The sequence below is a fragment of the Amphibalanus amphitrite genome, unplaced genomic scaffold (genome assembly GCF_019059575.1).
Source record: "Amphibalanus amphitrite isolate SeventyFive unplaced genomic scaffold, NRLGWU_Aamphi_draft 000389F_arrow, whole genome shotgun sequence".
Lineage (NCBI taxonomy): Eukaryota > Metazoa > Arthropoda > Thecostraca > Balanomorpha > Balanidae > Amphibalanus > Amphibalanus amphitrite.
The window spans coordinates 32764-56270 of record NW_024881883.1 but is presented as its reverse complement, the minus strand read 5'-3'; the positions used below and the strand labels follow the sequence as shown (position 1 = coordinate 56270).

Here is a 23507-nt window from a genome sequence, read left to right as displayed (position 1 = left end):
CTGATCATGCACCAAGGCTTTGAAAAGACCAATCCAGCGCGGCCACTCACGTGCATTTCCACGGAACGTTGGCAGAGTCAGTCGCGGTATGCTCTTTACGAACGCTGATGGTCCTGCCAGGTCATTCCTTCGGGGTGAGGCCGGCGTTGCGATCCAGCTGGGACGAGCCAGTCCGTCATTCTTGTGCACCCCATTCTCGCCTTGAGGAACTCCGACAGCTCTGGGTGATGACGAGATGCAGCGGGAAACTTCGCCACCATTGGGTGCCGGCCGCTGCTCACCTGACGTATCACGGACGGCTCTCGATCTATCGCATTGCTCAGGCTCCACCTCCACTGGGATTTCGTCATCAAAGTCGTTTCTCCGCTCCCATTCAAGGTCATTTTCTGCAGCCCTCAGAAGTCTTGCCCTCTGCTGCGCTCGTTCCACCTCCTCTTCTAACTCCTTTTCCTCCATCATCCTCTTCTCTTCTTCCATCCTTTCTTCTTCTCTTCTCCTCTGAGCTGTTCTTTCTTCCTCCTGTTTTCTCAGCTGCCTTTCTCTGTCTTGCCTGGCTTTCAAATGCTTCAGCTCCAGGCTTTTCATCTCTGCCGTTATTACAGCTTCCCTGGACGCCGCTCTGGAGACTCCTGAAACACGGGATCCGTTCGCTCTACTCCCCCCGTGATGCAACTTTGATGGTGGTGGTCTGTCATCTGCTTGCGACGCCGCGCAGCAGCTCACTGGTCGGTACGTAGTCGCCTCTTCAATTCTTTTCACCGTCTCGGCGTGCCGTGCCGTCAGTCGGGTGGCGTACTCTTCCGCTTCTTCCAGTTCGCAGACCTCCTGCACCTTCTCAACATAGGCGTCATTGGCTTCCATGAAACCATCCAGTGTCGCATTCAGGGTTTCGAGCCGCTTCTTTAGTTCTTCCTCGCTAGCTCGGCGCGCGATCTGAGCCTCCGCCGTGTTACAGGCACGAGTAAACGCGGCGGCCTTGCGCCCGCGCTGAAGTTTCAGGTGCTTCAACACGCATGCAGTGTCTCCAGCTTCCTCGCCGGCAGTGTCCTGACTCACCGTCGCCGTCTCTGTGTTCTCCGCCTGAGTCGAATCTTCCATCATCGGAATTTTCTTCTCGATCCGACTGGCACACACGAGGCACAGCTTGTAACCTATAATCAATCACTAAGTCGGCGACGGGCAGCCACGAAGGTCATCAGTTCTCACTTCAGGCCAGGACCATCCGGCCCGGAGGACCAGAAAATGTTGGCGACGCTTTCGTTCGAATCTCCTTTCATGGTGTGGACTGTATTTAATCGCGCATCGCACAGCATTTGGTTGTTTGGTGACCGAGATCCAGGAGGAAAATGGTTTAATTGGAAAATTGGGAAAATAAATGTTATAACCTATCACGTTAGCCTAGTTAAGATACAACTAAATATTGGATACAGGATAGAGCGCCGGATGCCGACGACTAAGGAACCTCCTTCTTAGGAAGTATATTTGGACCTAATAAAAGAGCGCCGGATACCGACGGCAAAGGAACCCCCTTCTTAGGGCGTATGTTAGGGCCTAAATAAGAGAGCGCCGGATGCCGACGTCAAAGGAACCCCCTTCTTAGGGAGTATGTTAGGGCCTAAAATATGAGAGCGCCGGATACCGACGTCAAAGGAACCCCCTTCTTAGGGAGTATGTTAGGGCCTAAAATATGAGAGCGCCGGATGCCGACGACAAAGGAACCCCCTTCTTAGAGAGTTTTAGGAATGTTTTAGGATGAAAAAAGGATAGTCAGTAGACCTGGTCACCGGAACCGATACGCCTGCCGCATCTCCGTCGAATATCTCATCTGTGTGTAGACCGCGCACTGTTTCACTTCTCACTCGGGCTTCTCACACACTTTGTCTTCTAGTTCACTATATTTGGCGGACAAGGCAGCGAAACGTACCGGGAAGAGAGCGGGGCAGCGCAGTGTCCCCGTCGAAGTCGAAAGGTGAAGTGAGGGCCGGGGGTGTTTACAACTAGTTTATATACGGCGACAGGGGGTGAAACAAGACGCGTTGAGGACGGTCAGAGCACACAGAAAAGGCTAAAAATGGCCCGGGCGTCCAGCGCTCCACCCGGAAGACACACAAGCTGGGCGCGCACGTGCGTGCCCCACACAATGGCCCGGACCTGGGCCGGTCCTACGCAAACAGGGAGCCGCCCTGCCGCGCCGGCCGGCCAGCCGGGTCAGAGGGGACGCCAGCGTCCCGCGACCGCGGACGGCGCTCGGCTCGGCGGCGCGGCGGCGGTTCGGCTCAGCAGCGCTGAGTCTTTCGCCCGTACCGCCTTGCATAGGTGCAATTTGTCGGCAACAAACGCTGGCCCGGCGAACGTCTAATTCGGTGTGCTTTCATCGACCTGCCTGACCTTGAAGCGAATACTTTGGAAGATGAATCAGTATGTTTGAATGGGATGCCTTGAACATTGGCTCTTGAATTGACCGCCGCGCATCCAGAGCCTTAAAAATAATGTCTTATTCCGATGTCTTGAATTCGGACGCTTTGGATTTGAGCATCTTGATAGTACGCAGACACCGATTCAAGTGCGTATTCCGAGTCATATGATGCTGCAAGTATAGCCAGTTAATAAATGGGGTGAAACCAACTATACAGGGTGATCCAAAAAATTTGGAACCCCTAACTTAAAATGTCTCTAAGTCCGAAAGTATTCACTTTATTGACCAATTGCGAACACCATTAGAAAGAGCAATAAATCCTCTATAAAATCACGTCAAATTGGTGAATGTATGTTGTAAAGCATTGGCACACTATTAGCTTTTGGAATGAACGTCAGAAAACTGAGTGAAACGAAATCGCCAAATGTTAACAATGCGATGAAATCCGTTAGCACTCTATCTGTTGTCTTTTTGCGAATAACACCACATCCAAATTCAATTTTATTTCATAAAAGTTAACACAGAAGCACACAGTAAAACAGATACACGCGCCCTAGCTTCCGCTGTTCATCACAGCATGTGCTCAACGGCGAGCTCCGGGGGCCGTCACGCAGGCCTGCAATTGCTTGGGGACAGTGCGCGGGCCAGCAGTCTCTGGGAAACTGGTCCCAGCAGGCCGTCAGTCTTTTCTTTCCTTACAATAACACGTGAATGAGCTATTTTTATTCATGAACCTCCAACAAGCGACATGGTCAGAACAGCAAACCGTCAATCACTGATTTGCGCATAGTATGTTCAAAACCGTTTCACTGAGTTTCGTGACACAAATTTTATAGGCATATGTCTAGGGCAATATTTATAATAATAAGTAAGTACAATCAACTTGGTTTTATAGAGAATTGAACGTTCTTTCTAATGGCGTGTGCAATTTATCAACAAAGTGAAAATTTTCTGACTTATAGACATTTTAAGTTAGAGGTTCCAATTTTTTTTGGATCACCCTGGTGTATTGCGCCTTGCTTGCCTTTAGCTCACCTGAACTTCTAGTGAAACAGAAATGACATATGGTGATTTATGAATAGTTTTTAGTGTGCGATGCGTTCGTCTGGCTGTTCAAATATTGAAGCCGTGACATTCCAAGATATACCGCATTGAAATGAATTGAAATGAACGTTTCAAATAAACTTCGAATTGTTTGAGCATGTTGCAATGCTCCCACATTAGGAATACTAACCAGCTCGGCAAAGGGATGACCTGTTTCAGGAATTCTCTGACATTGTATACCACCTGACAGCTGCAGTGCACTCAACCAGAGGATTCAGCCGGGTGCCGAAATACTAATACCGGCTACAGGTCCCACTTTCCTGGAATAAATCGACTGCGTTAATTAGGCCATTACCAACCGAGCTCAGGTCTGATTGAAAGTCTATTTGCAGCAACCTGGAGCGGGGCTAATTAAGAACGGCATGATTTCGGCCTGACGTATAATCAACTTGAGCTCAGTGAAATAATATATGTGGTGATACAATCGTGAATGAAATTATCGCGCTTTTCCTGTTTTTTTTTTCTTCTCTTTTTTATTGTTTGCATCTAAACTGTGTAGCTACATAAAAAGCTTAATTGCAGACGGTCTTGATAAATATGTATCGTTTCATGTTGTGCAATACCAACACTGCTGCCCACTGGTAATAGCCGTTACACACGGCGTCGATCTGTTTGCAAGATAAAATGCATCCTCATGCCTGAAACGCATACAATTTATATTTACCTTGCTGCCATCTGACATCCCATAAGTAATTCCATCGATTTTCCGGCAATCTCGGCAATGCACTGAGCCGACTAAGGTAAGCGGACGTTAATGGCAGATCCAATGGACCAAAACCCGCGGCCAATGGTCATTGATGGCCATTGTCAAGTGAAATGGTCCGTCTCTAAGTTGGCCTGTTGACCAAAGGACCTATACGTTGGCTATTCCGGAGAAAAGAAATTGCTGCCTGACTTGTTTAGATCGGATGCTTTGTAAATGTTGTTTGTTATCCCGCGCGGGGCTGGGGGGGGGTAAATTTTACCCCCCCCCCCTCGCGAATTTTTGCAATATCTCAAAAACGGCGGCGCGCAGCGCCGCCAAACTTTCAGTACCTTTTCTTACATCAATTTGACACGTTCCCTGTAAATTTGAGCGAAATCTGTCGGATTTTTTTTTGTTAAATTGACGTTTTAGTGACGTCATGTTCGCCATTTTCGCCTAAAAAACGGCAACATTTCAAACGCCGCTAACATCTTCAGTTTGAAAGGAATCAAGACCTAACAAAAAAGGTTATACGTAATTTTACTTTGGCTATCAAATGGCTATCTCGGTTTTTTGAAAATTTTGGATTTTGGCCCAAATGTTTTAAAAAAAACTTACTTTTTTGGGAAAATAATTATAAAATCCAAAATGTTTAGTGTATCAAAAAACCGGAATATATGTCAGAGAAGTGGTCTATGTGCACCTACATACCAATTTTCAGAAGAATCGGTTCAAAAATGTGGGAGTTATTCAAGATTTTATGACGTCACGACACACAAAAATTTTGAAAAATGATTTTTTGGAAGTTCTAGAGCTCGTACGGAGACGAAAATAGCACCATTCGATTCGCCGTGAAAAACTGCATCAGATAGACACCTTTTTAGGCCTTAACAACCAACTTCAAAATTTGACCTCACTTGACCTGACCTTGACCTGACCTCGACCTGAAATTCATCCAGAGGTGGTCCATATCACTTATTGAGTGTGCCTATTGAATTCAATGAGTAAAATGACCCATAAAACATGTGTCGCACATGCCCTTTTCTATATTTTGTTTTTTGGTAACCTGACCTGACCTGACCTGACCTTGACCTTGACCTTTGAATGATATTGTATGCAACGAATATTGTCTTAGTAGCCTAAGAACACGTTTTGGGCAATCAGTCTCAGTCGATGACTCCATTCTTCGGCAACTACGGTGCAAGGCCGATACTGTAGAAACTTGCAATTTGTACCCTTGACCTGACCTTGACCTTGACCTCAAACTTTAAATTAAGTACATGTTTTTAGTTGTTCGTGATGAGATCTTTCGATTGGCGTTTGATTTTTCCAAATCGGACCATTAGTTCGGGAGATAACAGGGGGGTAAAATTTACCCCCCAGCCCCGCGCGTTCGGCTGGAGACCCCAGCCCCGCGCGGGTTATGGAAATTGCAAGGGATTGGAGTGAGAATCAAGTGGAAGCTCTGCATTAGCGCTTAAAACTGTGACTGGTACGGGTCTCAGTTGTTTAAAATGATTTAAAGCCAGCTCTTCCCTAATAATGAACTTGAAAGCATTTGTATATAGTTGATAGTTTGTTATTTAGTGCTAGTCAAGCAAAAGCAAGACAACTCAGTTGCGCTTAGGTTAGCTCTGTGGTAACGCTGCAGCAAATTTGGCATAGTACCATATGCGTGATGTCACAGTAAAATCGGTGGCTGAAACATTTACCGATCTTCAAAGCACAAATGACTTCTCATGGACACAAAAGTAGCCATTCGCTGGCGATGACAGCTGTTGTAACGTGCGTGCTGCATATTCAGGAAAATATAACTGGTGACGATTTAGTTTGTGGAAATCGTTTCATCGCTCCTGTCTCACTACTGAGCGTTTTCCGCGCATTCTTGCACGATGCACATGTCATTAGAACATTCCCCGCCCACGTAAGACCATTTAAAATAGCGACAGCTTTACACGATAGTCGGAAAAGTAGGTCGACCAACCATACATTTCGTTTTTGTTTGCCTTTGATGTTTGCTTTATTTACTACATCAGATAAACATTGAAATAGATGTATCTTGCCAATTCATGCCTATTATGTCAATGCCATCGGGCCGATGGCTCGTGAAAGAATTTCTTGATGAAACTGCTCATCCTGTAATACCGCTTATCTTGTAATGCAGCGTATCTTGCAATACCGCGTATTTTGTAATAAGATGTTTCAAGCCCTGGTGATGGGAGAGGATCTTTATTACCACCACGGTGATAAAGGGTCATTACCGGCGCTAATAGCATTGCTATCTTTAACATTTATCGTTGTCAAAAGGTGGCTGTCTTGTCGGGCACATATAATGCAGAGCACACTGAGACTCATAATGAACTGGAAGTCAGCAACGGGGTTATAGGGTATATGTGCAATGTGCACGTGCCTGGAGATACTGAAGACTGGTCATTTTTAATGAAATCCTGTCTTTCTCAACTGTTTTATCATGCCTTTTCATTGAGGGCATGAATCTATTTTGATATTTTGGCTCGTTTTTCTGTTTGACACTATCAAGCTAAGATAGATGGCCAAAGATCTAAATTACTGAAGTTAATGGAATTCAAGCACCAGTGGGGGCTTCTAGTGTCGGCTTCAGATGGTGGCCGAGAAGCCTTATCGATGTGGATCGTTTGCCGAACAAATTCCTAGCTTTGGTGGCCGGATATTGCGCTCTTCAGTTCGAGTATTTGTCTGCTTCCGTGTCCGAACTTTTCCGTGTTTGAGTTGGGCGACGCACTAACGAGGTGCCAACATTGACTTCATTTTTCTTCTATTGTACCGCCACATATTGTTTCGTCCCTTAGATCGACATGCGAAAAGTCTGAAGATTTGATGGTGTTTACGAGCGAGCGAGCGCAGCGAGCGAAGCGAAGTCTTTTCAATATAAGGGAAAAATCTCAGTATGAGCGGCCCGGCCCGGCCCGGCCCGGCCCGGCCCGGCCTGTAACGCTTTTGAGAGGCTTATATCTCAGCAACCGCTGGACCGATTGCCCTGCGGTCTTTTTTGCTAGGTAGCCCCATCCCTTCTACCCCGTAATTGACTACTTTTGATGCATATCAGTGACCGTCGTGGCACGTGCCACGTGAAAAGTCAAGGGTGTTCAAGCAGTTTTGCAAAAGTAGTGATTTTGAGAGGCCCATATCTCAGCAGCGGCTTGAGCGATTGTATTGCGGTAATTTTTATAGGGTAGCTGCATCCCTTCTACCAAAGGTCGGATACTCTTGATCTATGTGAGTGACCCCCAGTGCACGTGCAAAATACAACAATAAGAGGTGTCAAATTTGTTCCCATTTCAATAACTCGGTAATTACTGGGGCGATTTCGCTGAAACTTGGCATACAGGTAGGCACCCACCAGGCAATGCATTCCCATGTGTTGCGGTTAGGGTGCTACTGCACGTGCGCACGTGCAGGGGGCGCTTCCAGATCTCGAGAACGGCTGGGCCGATTGCGCTCAAATTTGGTACACGGTTGGGGACCGGTTAGGAGGGTGCCGTGCAAAAGTCAGTTTGGACCCCATTTGCACGTGCGCACGTGCAGAATGCCGCTTTCAGATCTCAGGAACGGCTGGGCCGATTGCGTTCAAATTTGGCACACCGCTAGCGACCGGTTAGAAGGGTGCTTTGCACAAGTCCGTTGGAAGTACCCTCTCGCCCTTCCGCACGTGCAGGGCTCACTATCTCGCTCGCTCGTCCTTCGCCCAAAAGGCGTTTTACTGGTTTATTGTACTAGTAATGTAAAAATCAAATTGAGCGAGTTTGGTTTATCGATGAAATATGATTCTCAAAGTTTTCTGATTGTCTTATAGGCTCGCGTCAAAATGTGGGCAAAGGCAAAAATATCTAATTTTTCTATAGAATGAAATCTTAATTGAGCAAAACACTCGCCATCTCAGCACTATTGAATGCTCAGATCCTCTAGATAAAAATTGTATAACTATAGACTCGTCAAATCACTACAAATTCACATTTCATCTGTTTTCCGCGTCATTTTTACGTAATATATTTCAGGCAATATATTTCAGGTTCCCTTCTGCTTCTGTTGCGTGAATATTTTGAGACTAAACACAATGTTCCCGCTCCTTGGAATTGTAGTGTGGTGGAAGAAAACAAACGATTTGTGGGGTTGTTATTTGTACCTGAAGTGTGCGCTCACCACCTGTGACCTTGAGAGAAAGGAGCACCGGAATATAGGTAGTCACGTAAATTTGCATTCAAATCATAATCCCTGGAATTACCGGCCTTCCTCCGCTGTTTAAAATGATGTATACAACCGAAAAGTGGTGCTTAAGTTGCACAACATTTGATAGCAGTGATAACATTTTGTTGAGCGGTATATTTGGAACTCCATGCATGTCTGGCTACCATGCTGCTCAGGCTTTTTACCTAGTGAAAGGAGCAAAATGAACACCGTTCAGTTACCTAACTCAATTAAACGTACTAGAAAGGTCATTCACGAGCACGCTTCCGTGCATGTGTCTGTGTAGTGTGAAGGCAGATTCACTTCAAAATTATGCCATTTGGTGTTTTGCATGCCTATCCTGATGTACCTTTTCCTCAACTGCCACTTTAAAAGTGAGTGCACTTTTTATCTTGATGGTGACGTCAACCAAATAGTTATGTAAAATTTTCTCATGCCCCTTGGCAAACCTCGTGAAAATTATTTATTTGCTCGTTCGAGTGACATCATGGTTGAGTTGAGTGACGTCATCTTACAAAAACACGCTGATGATCTTATGTGTGTTTCCAGTTTTCTTGCGTGTTATGCTATGTGTCACATGGCTACGCCGTTTTTCTACATCGACATTTATAAACAATAACAAGCTTCAGCGTTTGTTTATCCTGGTTTTGCTCTTACATAAAGAAACATTCATGACACAGTCGAAGCCTATTGTTGGTTGTGACTTTGACTTTGCTGAAATTAAAATCGCAATTTCGTTATTAACCATTCAACAAAAGTCCAACCAGACTTGTAAGCGATTCAACTCTGATTGAATCGATTCTCATGAATCGCTTGAAAATGCCGACTCACTGTGATTGAGTCGGTTGAATCACCTCTTGTCACCATATGAATCCTGATTGAATCGGTCACACACGGCAACTGCAAGTGATTGAATCGGCAACTCATCGATTCAAGTTGATTGAATTAACAAAATGATTCAATCACCATGTGCTGGAAATTGAAGTTATGACCATATTTAGTACTATATTATGTAGAAATATATGTGGCATTTGCATCATAGTCACACACAATGCATTGCAAAATTTTTAGGTATTTTGTCAGTATAATAAATGCGCACAGCTATCATTATTGAAAAAAACATAAAAATTTTGTTTTAAGTTTTTAATCAAACTGTAAACACAAATTATGCATAAATGTCAGTGCATGTAGATGAAAAATGAATGTAATGTTTCTTTCCAGTGCCCTAAAATCAGTATAGTAATCAAGTTAACAGTAGCAGTAAGCAGGCGCACATTGCTCAACAGTCAACACACATGTTTTAGATAGCATGTTAATCTTTATATTTTCAATACCCTTTTTCATCAGGACATTTGTGAGTAAGCAAAACATATTGATGAATACACAATGCATGTTTACATTATAATTTGGTAACCTTAGTTACTGATTTGATTTTGGGCTACGTATTATGATATTGGGCTACGATTTGATTGTGAACTGCGTATATTGCTTGATCTAACCCATGGTCTTCTCACTCACTTTACATTTCCCAGCAGAATCAGCGTTTACCTATCAACGTAAATAATTGGAATACCTTGGCTTATGAGCGTTGATGGATCTGTCACATATTGCCGTGGTGGCTCCCAATTACACAAAAGTAAAGATACAATGGCAAAAAGTAGATACATACCCTACTAGGTATTAAAAAACAACCACCTTCCCATCACCTCCACCATCACCCAAAAACTATTGTTTTCATAGCTCAGCAAACAATCTTTATCCGTTTGGTGTTCTTCACCTTCTAGTTTTGAGGACCGCGGCGCTAACAGTTTTGCATTCGATGCTAAATTCGGATTAGAGATTTGCCAGACTGCTCGCAATATTTGCCACATGCAAACCACGCAAAATACGCTTTTATGTCGCAGCTGCGTCAATATACGCTGCAACTGCCTAGTGCTGGGCTAAATACATATCGCCAAACCAATTTAGATTTCTACTGTTGGATATTTTTTCTTTAATGAATTGGACAGGATAAAAAACTGTTTTACACGCATGCATAAATATGCTTAATTGAATCTAAAAATATAAACTATGTATTTTATATAGTTAAGTAATCCATGGTTCTGCTGCTAAATTAAAGATGGCTGCCCACTTAGCGCATGCGTACTTCAGTACTAAAGGCCTGGCTACACTATGCGTGTTCTGCGTGCGTTTTTTGCGAGCTTGCATGTTTTGCGTATATTATATAAACGTTAATAAAACCTTTTATGATAATTCAATTATTATTTTTTTATAAAATATAACAAAAACAAAACATTATATCGTTCCCTTCTAGAACCGTATTATGCAAATCACGCAAACTCGCAAAAGCAAAAAACGCACGCAGAAAACGCGTCCTGGTAGCCAGGCCTTTACAACTTGCAACTCAGCTCCGCCGCGTGTCTCGTGGGGCGGGCTTGGAATTGTTATTTTGTCATTGAAAATATGGATGGTTGAGTATGTAACTATTGAACAACTTCGTATGTGTCGATATTCCGTATTCTTGATAGTAAAGAAAATTTGTAGCACGCCGAAAATGTCTAGTCCTGTGTAATGCTTTACTGGCTTTACCACTGCTTCATAAAGTATCAATCAATATTTTTTTTTTGCATGGCTGATCACCAGCTATTTAAGTTTGGGTATCACAATTGATTTGCAAATTTTGTTCCTTTTCGATGATGCTGATAATATGTGTGTGCAATTTTGCATGTTTCTTTTTGCAAGTGCCAAGCAGATAAATGAATTTTTATAAGTCCTCTGGTAGCTTCATTTGTAACAGAGCTTGTCTTTTCTGTACTTAAATTATCATCTTTACACCGTATTTATATAAATATCTACAACCTTGTTGAGTTCAGTATAGATTTAGTACTTTTCTATGATTTTTGGTATTTTCTTAGTGTATTTGGTTGGCATCTGTTTGGTATCAGTTTCCAAAAATGACTTAAATTGATATCACATATGTATAAATTTTAGATAACATCTTGATTGAATCGCGTTGAGTTAAATCATGAGTTGAGTCATTCCCTGAATCACTGATAATGGGATGAGTCGTGATTGAGTTGAATCACAGGGTCCATGAGTCGTGACTGAATCGCTTGGAAAATCAGACTGTTTGATTGAGTTATGATTGAATCGGTCATTTCATCAAGTGAGTCGTGATTGAATCGATTGATTTTTTTTGAATCGTTTACAAGTCTGAGTCCAACGCAATCTCATGTCATGGGATCCGAACGCATCCCATTCAATCCCATCCTAACATTCCACATCCATTATATCCCCCCCCCCCTATACTATTTCCTCACCAGACCACCCCAGTCGCCAGAACACCCACCCTGAAACCACCCTCCACTGTCAAACTGTGCAAGTACCTAACTTATGGGTGTGCCAGTGACAACCCCAGCCCCTGCAGTCGGTGATAACCGCTGCATTCACGCGTGCAACTCATGCCCTCTGGGAATGGAGCTCTGTTTGTGTACTGTAAGCTATACGATGTGTTCTCTGGTTTCATCGCTAGCCTCTGGAGGCTGCTCGCTGTTCGGATGGCACAGGAAGACGTTTATGGTGGTGACTCTAGGCGAACTTGCGCAGTGAGCTGATCAGACCAGGGGGTTTTCATGATCGGGTTAAGTTTATTCCTGGCGTGGCGATTAACACGTGCCTAAAATCCAGTATATAGAAGCTGTCGTTTTATTTTAAGCCCTCTAAATGCTTGTTGGTAACATTTTAAAATTTTGGAACGATGATTAAATAATGGCTTTTAGCCAAAAGATCAGTATAAGCTAGTATGTATATTGTATAATTGGCTTAGATTAAAAGATAAACTGTAGTCACAACCATCCGGTTCATCACCACTAATGATCTACACACGTTTTTGGACACCTCGCGCAGTATTTCACCCACGCTAAATATCTCCCTACACGCACATCCCATCACACACGAAGAAGCAGCAGTCACCGCTCCATCTCACCACAATGGAAAGAATCCTGACAGGAAATCGCCCGGGGGCATCAGCTCATGAGGGGCGGGGTGGGGGAGAACTGGGGGGAGGGAGGGGTGGAAAGTGGAAAGGAGGGAAATGCGAGCCGCGGTGGGTCATTAGGTGTAGGCTCATCGTCTAATGGGGCGACCGGTGGCCTCCTCCATCTGCCGGCGCTCCTCCTGTCGGATTGCTCCCTGCTCTCGCCAGGCTGACCCTCTCCCCCTCTCTCTAGCTCCCTCCCTCCCTCCCTCCCTCTCCCCCTCTCTCTCTCTTTCTCTCTCTCTCCCTTTCTCCCTCTTTTTCCTCTGTCTGCAGAACTGATAGTGTGCTGATGATTCTGTGACTGCTCTCTCAATCTGTCTTCGAGACCGATTATTTGGTTTCCGTGCACTCCTTATTCCGTCCCTCTGTCTCTCTGTCTCTCTCTGTCTCTCTGTCTCTCTCTCTCTCTGTCTCTCTCTCTCTCTCTCTCTCTCTCTCTCTCTCTCTCTCTCTCTCTCTCTCTCTCTCTCTCTCTGTCTCTCTGTCTCTCTCTCTCTCTCTCTCTCTGTCTCTCTCTCTCTCTCTGACTCTCTCTCTCTCTCTCTCGCTCTTTCTCTCTCTACATATCTATCTCCCCTTTCTCTTTTTATCAATCTATTTTTCTTCATAGTACGAGCTCAACGCTGAACACTGACTTCATGAAGCTTTCTAGCCGTCATTCTCGCTCTACTCCAGCGTATTTAAGAATATATCCTCGTATGACTAAACCTCCAACAGCCTTGCCCTCATCATCTACCCAGACCTCTATATCTCTACCCAGCTCATCAACCATTAGCACCCGTCCGTATGGGATGGATCGATTGCCCTGGGCTGCGCTGGATCACAACGATTGTTGTGGCATCGATGTTCGGGAGAAGATAATATGAAGGTGTTGTTGTTAGGAATGCTTACTATCATTGATTCATGTTGATCTTGTTCATTTGTGACTCAGGGGCTTATATAAATGTCAGGACGATCTGAATATTGAATAATTATCATTCTTTCAATCAATATAAAAAGAACACAAAGGTGAAAATCTTCATCTAGTTTTTTACCTTTGGAGACTTCTAACCATGACTTTGTATGACGGCAACAAAGAATATGTAACGCTGATACATGCTGAAGGAGATGTCCATGAGATTTCAATAGCAGATCCACGACTTTGAACATGAATTCAAATTCCAGATGTGCTTAGATCATTCGTGACAGAATAATTCCCATCGGGCTAGTCGTGAAGGGAAAGATAATATCATTGAGATATGGCCAGTCTAGGTCTGAAGGTGTGGAAACTGTGGATGATTACTAACAGCCTTATTTTTATTTCGCAGGTGTCTGCAATTCACACTGCATACTTTGGATCACAGCCTTTGGTGAGTTTGGGAAGCCCCTCCGCCCCTCCTTAAATGATGATTGGATACGACAGATCAGGGTAATGAGAGAGAAAAACAGAAAGAAATGGGATGAAAGAGCAATACAGAGAGCAAGAGGGAGAGTTTAATAATTAGTTACATATTCTTACAAACTCTACATCGTTGCCTTATTAACATAATGTTCAACCAGGATTTTTTTTTTCTTATTAAACCACAGATATTAAACATTTTTTTTTATTTACTGAAGGCAAATGAAATATGCGACAAATGAAGGCTTAACCGATCATTTCATTTTCACCGCACCGTTCTTTCTCCATCTCAGCGATCCTTTGGTCTTTAGCTGTAAAGCTCCACAGGTCAGCATTTTGCAGCAGTTTGTGTCATTTCGCGTCAGACCAGGCTTAATCTCATTCTACGATTGCGTCGGCAGCCTTAGCCAAACTTGTCCCAGAAATCTGTCAGAGTGCGCTGTTTTATTGCACGTCTCTGATGCATCGCGTCAAAGTTGTGGCAGGTTTGTCACGGTCGCGCCGGGTGTGCCGAAATTGCGCCGGATTCGTCTCCTGAGTAAATATTTGAACCACCTGAGGCTTGGTGACGAGGGCAGTGATAGGAGTAAGGTAAATAGATGTGGGATATGCCAACGCGAGGGATGAAAAATATTTTCCAATAAATCGCCGAAATGTGAAAACACATATGTTTTTCAAATGCGAGGCTCCATTTGTGAAATCCAACCTCTTTTCTTTTGAAGAAAGGTCGTCTTAGATATTTTCAGATACATTGAGATTGGAACGTGACTATGCTAGGTGTTTGGAAAGGTGAGACACATCTTTGGTCATTTCAGCAAGTGTCGCTGCAACGACGTTAAATATTTGTAAACCATGCAGTGCCAAACTTTGGCAAGCTGCTTCATGTTACGCCAAAGGTTCTGAGTGAAGCTAAGAATATCACACGAACTATGTGCTCAGGCTGGTAACTATAGAGTTTGCTCACTCTCGCATAGGAACGCTAGCCAGACTTCTTATCTAATAGCATATCAGAGGGCAAATTTAATTTCAGAGTATAATTTCCAAGTTAAAATTACAATTTGACAAAGTTTCGCCAAGGCATCTGCGATGTCAGGGCTGGGAAAATAGCTGCCCGTGACAGTCTGTGAAGTTTGAGAGCCGAATGTTAGCCCCGTGTTTGGTTTCTTGCTACTGATATTTGAGGTGTTTCTGTTTTCATTGCACCTCATTAGCTTTACCAGCGCTAGTGCTCGATATGCATGCTCGAGCTCAGTATACAGACAAGCAACGATGGTCGCAAGGAAAGAAACTCTCATACATATGTGGAAGACCTTAAGTAGGATTTATTCATGGTGCAACTTAACATTGTGATAATTTGATCAATCTTCGACTCTCCCTTTATTGCTATCGTCAAGAGGATGTCTGTAGATATCTTTAGATATCTGTAAATATCTTGTAAACATCCCAACAAGCGTACAGTTTGCAATGATATTTTGTTGACACCCCACATACGGAAAGCTAGTCATCTTTATGGGGTCAATCGCCCACTTGCATCCCTATTTCTTGGCTTAGCGACCCTCTCAATCCAACCCAACGACCCCAAGACGAAAATGCTCGCGCGCGCGTGCGCCGCGCCCCATCGGGTCGCCCCGCCAATATCTCGCCGGCCTGTCTATTTGGCCTCCTCAGTCCGTCGCGCTCGACGAATATGCAGATACGATTCCTCCTACGCGCCTGAGCGCCTCCAGTTTCAATTTCGTATCCACCTATATATCGGGGAGCCAGCGATGGCCCGAAATTTATTCGTTCGTCTCTACGGACAAAATGAACGGAAATAAGCAGGTTAGGCCGCGATGCGCCGGTTGCCAGAAAAAATGGGAGTGGCTGATTCAATCCTCAGTGTTGCTGATTGCTTTCTGTTCCATTTTGGGTGTGAAGATGGCTCGAGTGATGCGATGGTTATGTTTGCATAGATCTATACGTGCGGCTATAAAGACGTGAGACAGTATCATTCACCAGAGATGGAAATGTACCCGGCTTTTTGTCGAAAGGCGTTGAAGAAGTTTTAACCCTCGCCCGCACATGGGGGGGGTGGTTGCCACCCCCCCAGGTAGTCTTTCTGCTCTGTACTCAACATTTTTAGAGCTAGAAGGCTGATTTTTCGTATAGCTGCTCCTCTATCCTTTCTTGATGTCCACTGAAAATTTCAAGTTTCTGTGACCTTTGGTTTCGGAGATATGACCTTGTTTTGCAGGTCATGTCATGACCCAAATGGCCAATTCTCGACATCTTGCGTTGGCTATGGGCCTTGTGAGCTTTTGACACCTTGATTTCGGCCTTTTTTACCAGTCTTACCTCCCACCCATCATGGAACATGTTGTTCGACGATGTACAGATGTCAAGGTCAAGGTCAAGGTCAACCTAGGTCATCTAAGATAATTGCGTTTTAGGCAAGCGGAATTTACTTTTTGTGAAGTTTTTTGACTGCATTTTTGGTAAAAGCTTCTCAGATCATGATTTCATGTAATATGGACACATAAACAATCGGTGCACACATCAGTATACACACAGACACACACAGACATACAAACACATATAATTGACCTTGACCTAACTTGACCTGAAATGACCTCAGCAGCAAAAACCTGGTCGGGTAGTGTGAGAAAGAGGTTCTAGCTGGCTTGGCACCAGAAAACAGCATCGTTATCGGTATATGATAAGCAGCGCACTTGATATCCAACGGTGACACAAAACAGCAACATTTTTTAGTTTGACCTGACCTGGAAGGTCAATGACTGACCTGAGAAGGTAAAACTGGGTATCATTGGATTCGTCTCTTCCCAAAGAATCTTTTTGGTCTTTACCGCTAAGCTCTATCTCCAACAGGAACGAAATGGCGCGGGGGGGTGGCAACCACCCCCCCCCCCCATGTGCGTTCTAGGATGGGAAAATGGCATGTGCGGGCGAGGGTTAAGGAAGTTTTATGAAGCAATATGCATTATTTTACTGATGGTGTATCTAAATCTATATCGTGGGTCGCGTAACAGGCCAGCACAAGAGTTTTACCTTCCTCGTACCAGTTGAATTCATTACCACGTGGTAAGCCCTACCAGCTGTAGCATATTTTCATTCCCAACCAATCCCCGGATGCACACCATCCCACCCCTCCTTAATTCCTGTTCCCCACCCAGCATGTTGTCAGCTTGCGCAAACTAAAACCCGTCGTGCAGCTTACCTGCACGGTGAGACGACATTGACCTTGGGCTGTGTCAGTGGCCCTGATCTTGACCTTGGGTGCAGGCACCACAACAGGCGACTGCCGCGTGCGGGGTGCCCCCGGGCACGACCATCTGCCCACCACACCTGGTCGGCCGCAGGCGCCGGCGTTATTAGCTGGGTGGTCGACGCGGAACGCTTTGTTCGCTGAGCGACGCTAGAGGCACTCACGCACAGATTTGTTTTAGAACAAGAGAGTAAACGTGAAGGAATTCGTGCTAGACGTGGCTTTAGCGTGCGGATATGCTGAAGTGTCCAGTGGTTGACAGTAAGGACGTGAATGTTTGCAATGATCCTCTGATAAGAGGATCAGCAAGAGTGAAAACTGTTTCCGTTTTCGTCCCTTGTTTGGTAGTATGTTGAGCAATCGAGACTTTCGTTTCTAATGCGTGGGTTTGCGTAAGATAAAACCGGTTATGTTCTTTTAAAAGCTCCTTCGAAAAGAATGGTGGTCGGTCACTGATCTTTTCTTGCCGAAAACTAGTTTCTGTTCCTACAATCTAGTGAATGTTTGGGCCAAACAGTCTGTTGTCAAGACGAGCACTGCGATCTTTAAACCCTACATTGCAAACTTGCTTGACCTTTGTGTGTACGAGTATAAAGTATAAACCGAACTACTCGTAACATCCATTCATTCTCTGTGCGCTATTTCGAGCTCCGTTCTACAATCAACTCTAAATTTAGCATAGCGACGTAGCATAATATAGCTGATGTTGATATGCAGCTGGGAGAACTGCGAGAGATGAATGCCCAACAACTTGAGAATAGTTTGACCTTGTATGGTGTTGCTCTAAGGTCAGGTCACTTCAGGTCAGGTCATGGTACAGATCGACGTTTTAACATTACCTCAGTTATTTGAATATACGTCAGTTGAGTCTCTCCTTAACCCGCGACCGCCTGGGGGGGGGGGGGTCGGATCCGACCCCCCCTCCGTTTTTCTTGAATAACTCAAGAACCGCTTACGCTATCAACTTAAAACTTGGCATACCTTCTCCCCCATCAATTTGACGTGTTCTGTGTAATTTTTAAGAAAAAATTTTCAAAATTTTTTTGAGATATATCGATTTTAGTGATGTAACTACACGGCGTTTTGAGTCAAAAAGTGGTAAATGTTTAAAAAATCGCCAAAAATCAGGGTTTGAAGCAAATTGCAAATTAAGGACATGAATAGACGCAGCTCAACGAGTTCTTTAAAATGGCTATCTCGGATTTTCCTTAAAATGCGTTTTTCACCCCTAAAAATTCAAAAAACTACATTTTTTGGAAAACAGCTAATAAAATCCAAAATTTTGAGAATTTCCAAAAAACCGGAATAAATGTTATAGAGATCTATTAGAACATTAGATGTCCCAAATTTCAACTTTCTATCTTGATTTTTGACCCCCAAATTGTAAAAAATAGCTCCAACATGCATAGGGCATGGTGACGTCATAAGCATTTTCGTGAATTAGAGGTACTTCTGAACATCGCATGTGAAAACAAATGGCACCACTAGATTCCTGGGACAAAGTTCGTCTAGAAAAGTGCATTTTTATGTCAAAAATAAAAAGTTGAAAAATTGACCTTTTTTTCTCAGCCCTCGTATGGTATAAACAATTTTTATGCTTTCAATGCACATTTATCACCAGCACAGTGACTTGGGGTCACATATAACCATTACCATCGGATTCGGCGTGAAAAATAAGCCATAAAACATGTGTCGCACGCCTATGTAGCAGAAAGTGAAAACCGTGACCTTTCGTGGCCTGACCTGACCTTGACCCGTACTTAGTATGACCCCTATACGCACATGGTACCTTCACTAGGCCTTTGAGGTCATTTTTGGTGAGTTTCGAGCAGCAGCTATCGATTCCGCTGTCCGTAAGCCTAATCATGCAAAACCCCAGAATTTGACCTTTGACCTGACCTTGATCCGAAAGTTGACCTCAATCTTAAAATCTTAAGAGTGCTTTGGGAAGGTCTCGTAGAGACCTTTCGAACGCCGCCTCGCGGGGCTCGATGCGATCATTGGTTCTCGAGATAACAGGGGGGGGGTCGGATCTAACCCCCCCCCCCCCCCAGGCTGTCGTGGGTACGGAAATAGCCCAGGCGGTGCCGGGTTAAATTGGTCGCAAATTTGGCTATGCTATGCATCATGCATTCTAAAAAAATTGACACTAGGAGTTATGGGACCCATGCTATCATCGCTCTGAATTTTTTAGCGCCAGCCAAAAAAAAAGAAGCAAAAATCATAAACGAGCTCTTTCCAGCCATAGCTTCTCGAATATAACGTTATGTAGCTGGTAGCTCCAAAGCCGCACGTAGTAGATCAAGTGCCTGTCGCATTCATAGTTGCAACTCTTTCTTTGGTTTCTGCCTGAACGTAGCGGCAAACGTTTCAGCGTACTCCACCCCCATCAATTATCCAAGAGTTAAGCACTAATAAGGATAGACCGGTCATTTCAACAATTCACTGCACGCATTTCGGCGGAGGTTTGCTAGTTATGAAGGCAAGCCAGATATGGAGCGACAGTTATTCTGCGCACTAATACTGGCGAGCGCTACTTTGCATTTCACGTCAAGATTGTCCCATTTTGTCGGCAATGAAATGTTTCAGCGATTTAAATCTAAAAATGTACATACCTTAGCCATGACCCGTTTACCTTAGATATGGATACCGCTATAGGGGTTAGCAAAAGGAAGTCAGGACATATTGCTTGGTTGGCGTTGCAGCTAAGCTGTGAAGTCATCTCGCTCTCCATCATTTCCCCTATTTCATCTCTTCCTTAGTTCTCTCCTTTCTTTCCTATGCTCCTCATCTTTTCCTGTGCTCGCTTATTTCCTGCGTCGGTGATTTTGTAGGGCATTCTGTTCCTCTGTTCAACTATCTCGCTACTTGACCTCCAGAACGAGAGAGTCGTTTTAGGCTGGCCGATGGAGCCCATATCTGCAATAATGAGCTCTCTGTGTTAATGGGCCACCGAATCAGTGAGAAATCTTGACGACCACGTCTAAATTTAGAGGCAAGCTCATGGCAGTGACTTTGAAACCAAAGAGGCCCGATGCTTTCAGTTCAGTCCCTTGTGTATACTGCCCGTAAGAGACACGAAACTGATTTAGATAAACCATGCTACAACAATTATCATTTTCTTACAAACGATAACGAAAATGATGAATGATAAATTTAGCTAAAGTAAATGCACCAATATGTTCTGCTCCTCACAACGATTAGTCAAAGGCCACTACTCTCCCCAACCTCCATGGTGTCTCATGACAAGGACAGGTATGTACAACAGCCTCATCTTTCGGACACCAACTCCGGCCAGTCTCACTCGGACCGGAATAGGGTGCTTGGCATGCGCCATGAACATTGAACATCACGTGGTGTTCCGCCTAGGGCCCCCGGGGACGACGACCGATCACGCTGGCCAGTGACCTTACTGAGGTGTGAGACAGACCGGTTAGACGAGCAGCTATAGATGGGGTGCAGGTGCTAGAGATGTTGTGTCGATGTGAGGGAAAAGTGACGCTCGCTATGGAAAGGTAGTGCGCGATCGGGGTTTCATGGGAAGATAGGTATTTACATGTCCAACTACATCTGATGGTAGTTTGATATGTATGTTACAGCTATTTTCTAAGAAGGGTCAGTCGACCATCAAATTACTTGCGAGGGTGGCTAGCGTGTCTGATATTTATCTTGCATACCTTACATAACACAACTAGGAAAGACCTTTCTTGCTTCAATTTCCCTCTTAGTCTTGACGTTCTGTATGCAGCGCAATACAAATAGGCTCGTTTAGAAATTCAAATAAAGAAGCAGCACCTTCAGCGCTTGTAAAGTGCGCATGACCTTTGCCCTGCACCCTGGAGGATGTCGATCCTACATATGTTTTTCTTCCTTTCCACACCCTCAAGTTCTTGGGAACCGGAACTCTTAGCTTCTTTATAAACACAGCCAACAGTTGACAACAAAAACTCAGTGTGAGGTCTCGGATCACTTCAAGTGGTGCCGGCGGCTGGGTTTCTCAGAATAACTGTCTCATCACTCGATGATGCGAGTTTATGACGTCATTTTGACCCAGTAATTGTATTTGTGTGTATATCGTTACGCCTGTTTGAGTTGCCAGACTTTGGATGTGGTGTTATCATATAAACAAAACAGGAGACCATTTTGTTTGTATTACTTATGCTGGTTTGCTGTATGTAGTAAGTACGGTAAAATTAAGTGAAATTATGACATTGAGTGGCATTTAACGCAACTTCTAAAAGAGATGCGGGTATTGATAACAACTGACTCTGCTTAATTACGGAGCGAGCGAAGCGAGCGGAGTCTTACGTAGAATAACGGAAATTTCTGAGTATGAGCGGCCGGCCGGCCGGCCGGCCGGCCGTGCGGACGCTTTTGCGATGCTTATATCTCAGCAACCACTTGACCGATTTACATGCGGTAATTTTTGTAGGGTAGCTTCATTCCTTCTACCAAGTATTGGACTATTCCCGATGCATGTGGGTGACCCCTTATGCACGTGCCACGTGCAAAACGAAGAGGTGTCAGTTTTGTAATTGTTGCAATATCTCGGTAACTACTTGGCCGATTGCGCTGAAAGTTGGCATGTAGGTAGGCACCCACTAGGCACTGCATATACATGTGCCAGAGTTGGGGTGCTGCTGCACGTGCGCACGTGCAGGGGTCGTTTCCAGATCTCGAGAACGGCTCGACCGATTGCGCTCAAATTTGGTACACAGTTAGGGACCGGTTAGTAGGGTGCCGTGCACAAGTCAGTTGGGACTTGGGACCCATTTTGCACGTGCGCACGTGCAGGGTGCCGCTTCCAGATCTCGAGAACGGCTGGGCCGATTGTGCCCAAATTTGGCACATCGCTAGAGACCGGTTAGTAGGGTGCCGTGCACAAGTCAGTTGGAAGTACCCCCTCGCAATTTCGCACGTGCAAGGCCCACCCTCTCGCTCGCTCCGTTAGTCGCCCCAAAAGGCGTTATACTGGTTTTATTTATGTGATTTTCGTTACGTTCATACATCGAATCGCTGCAGCGTTGTTGAAGTGAAGTGTCGCAGCTAAAAAGCGTTCATGCTTACAACAAACCTGTAGAAACCGGTTTCCCCAATGCCATATTTCGTTGCAGGCAATTCCAGCCATTCATTGTATCTGTGCCATTCACGTCGCCGGACAAAATAACGACTCTCCTTATCTCATTCACCCATGAGCAATCGTATTACCCTCAATGGAATGGTCTGTAATTCACGCTCTCCATTTCGGGGGCTCGTCCACAATTCCTGGATGTTCCAGCTAGAGGTGTCAATTTCAGAAATTTGTTGTCCGATGTCCGTCCAATGTCCAAAATCCTAGCTCACTTTTGTCCGAAAAATGTCCAAAGCATGGATTTGTCCGAAAAATGTCCGAAAGCTGGATATGGAAAGAGAGGATGGTAGAATTGATCTATATTAGGTACATGTTTGTATGTACCACATGATAACTAGAATAACAGATATCCGCCACCTGGTTTTGAGTGCAAAATATTGCAAACTAAAAATGTTGAAGCAATATCATATGCAATAGGGAATGGGCATTTGGGCAATAGGCCTAATCTGATATACAACACAAACAGCATATTGAGACAAGCCTATTCTGCTTCAAAATGTGCTACAGCCTACAACTGAAGCTGAGTAAGCAAGAATAATGCAAAACATTGCATTATCCCTCAAATTTGCGTTCTCAAAAAGGTATTGACTTCTTGCCACACTCCTTTGACACTAAGCCACCTGATGATGAATAATACAGCAATAATGCAAGAAGCTAGTCACTTACAATAATGATGCATATCTTCATCTTATATCACACTGGCTGAGATGTAAAGTTTGAGCTTCTTGCAAAAGCAAAATTGAAATAGTTAATGTGTGAAGAACATGTGAGATAGGTACATCTGGAAGAAACGTGCTCTTCACTGAGCCACACATCTCTAAATCCAAAAGAATAAGCGATCACAAAAAATAAAATTACTTGCTATGATTTAACACAAATTCACTAAAATTCACAAGCAAAAAGAAGTTGTAATCATTCTTGGTAGAATGAAAACACATTTCATGCTACCATTCTCGGTAGCATGGAACATGGTATCCGGCCTTGAGTCGATGATGTGAAAGTAAATCAATAATATGACGTCATTATCATTTCATTTGTCCTATTGAAGTGCATTTACCATTTGTTGTTTAATTAAAATTCAATATGTATTGCAAAGTAATATAATTTTTCGAAAATTATTCAATTGTGAAGCAAAATGACTGTATTTATTGTTTAAGACGTCATTTTTTTTGTCTCCTCTGATTCTCATCGGGGGGCCATCTTTCCTTAAGTGACATTTATGACGCTTTCGCCGCATTTCATCATCTTTTGGTAATCTGTTTATTGAT

The 23507-nt window shown here is 44.1% G+C and overlaps 1 protein-coding gene across 1 annotated transcript in view; it reads left to right on the top strand.

Annotated features, from left to right (window-relative positions):
* The window catches only part of LOC122390291, a gene marked incomplete at its 3' end in the record, with an annotated part of 63730 nt that overhangs the window by 16962 nt on the left and 23261 nt on the right, over window positions 1-23507 (top strand). Inside the window, exon 2 of the mRNA XM_043383057.1 lies at window positions 13776-13817. The remainder of the gene's footprint in view (window positions 1-13775; window positions 13818-23507) is intronic.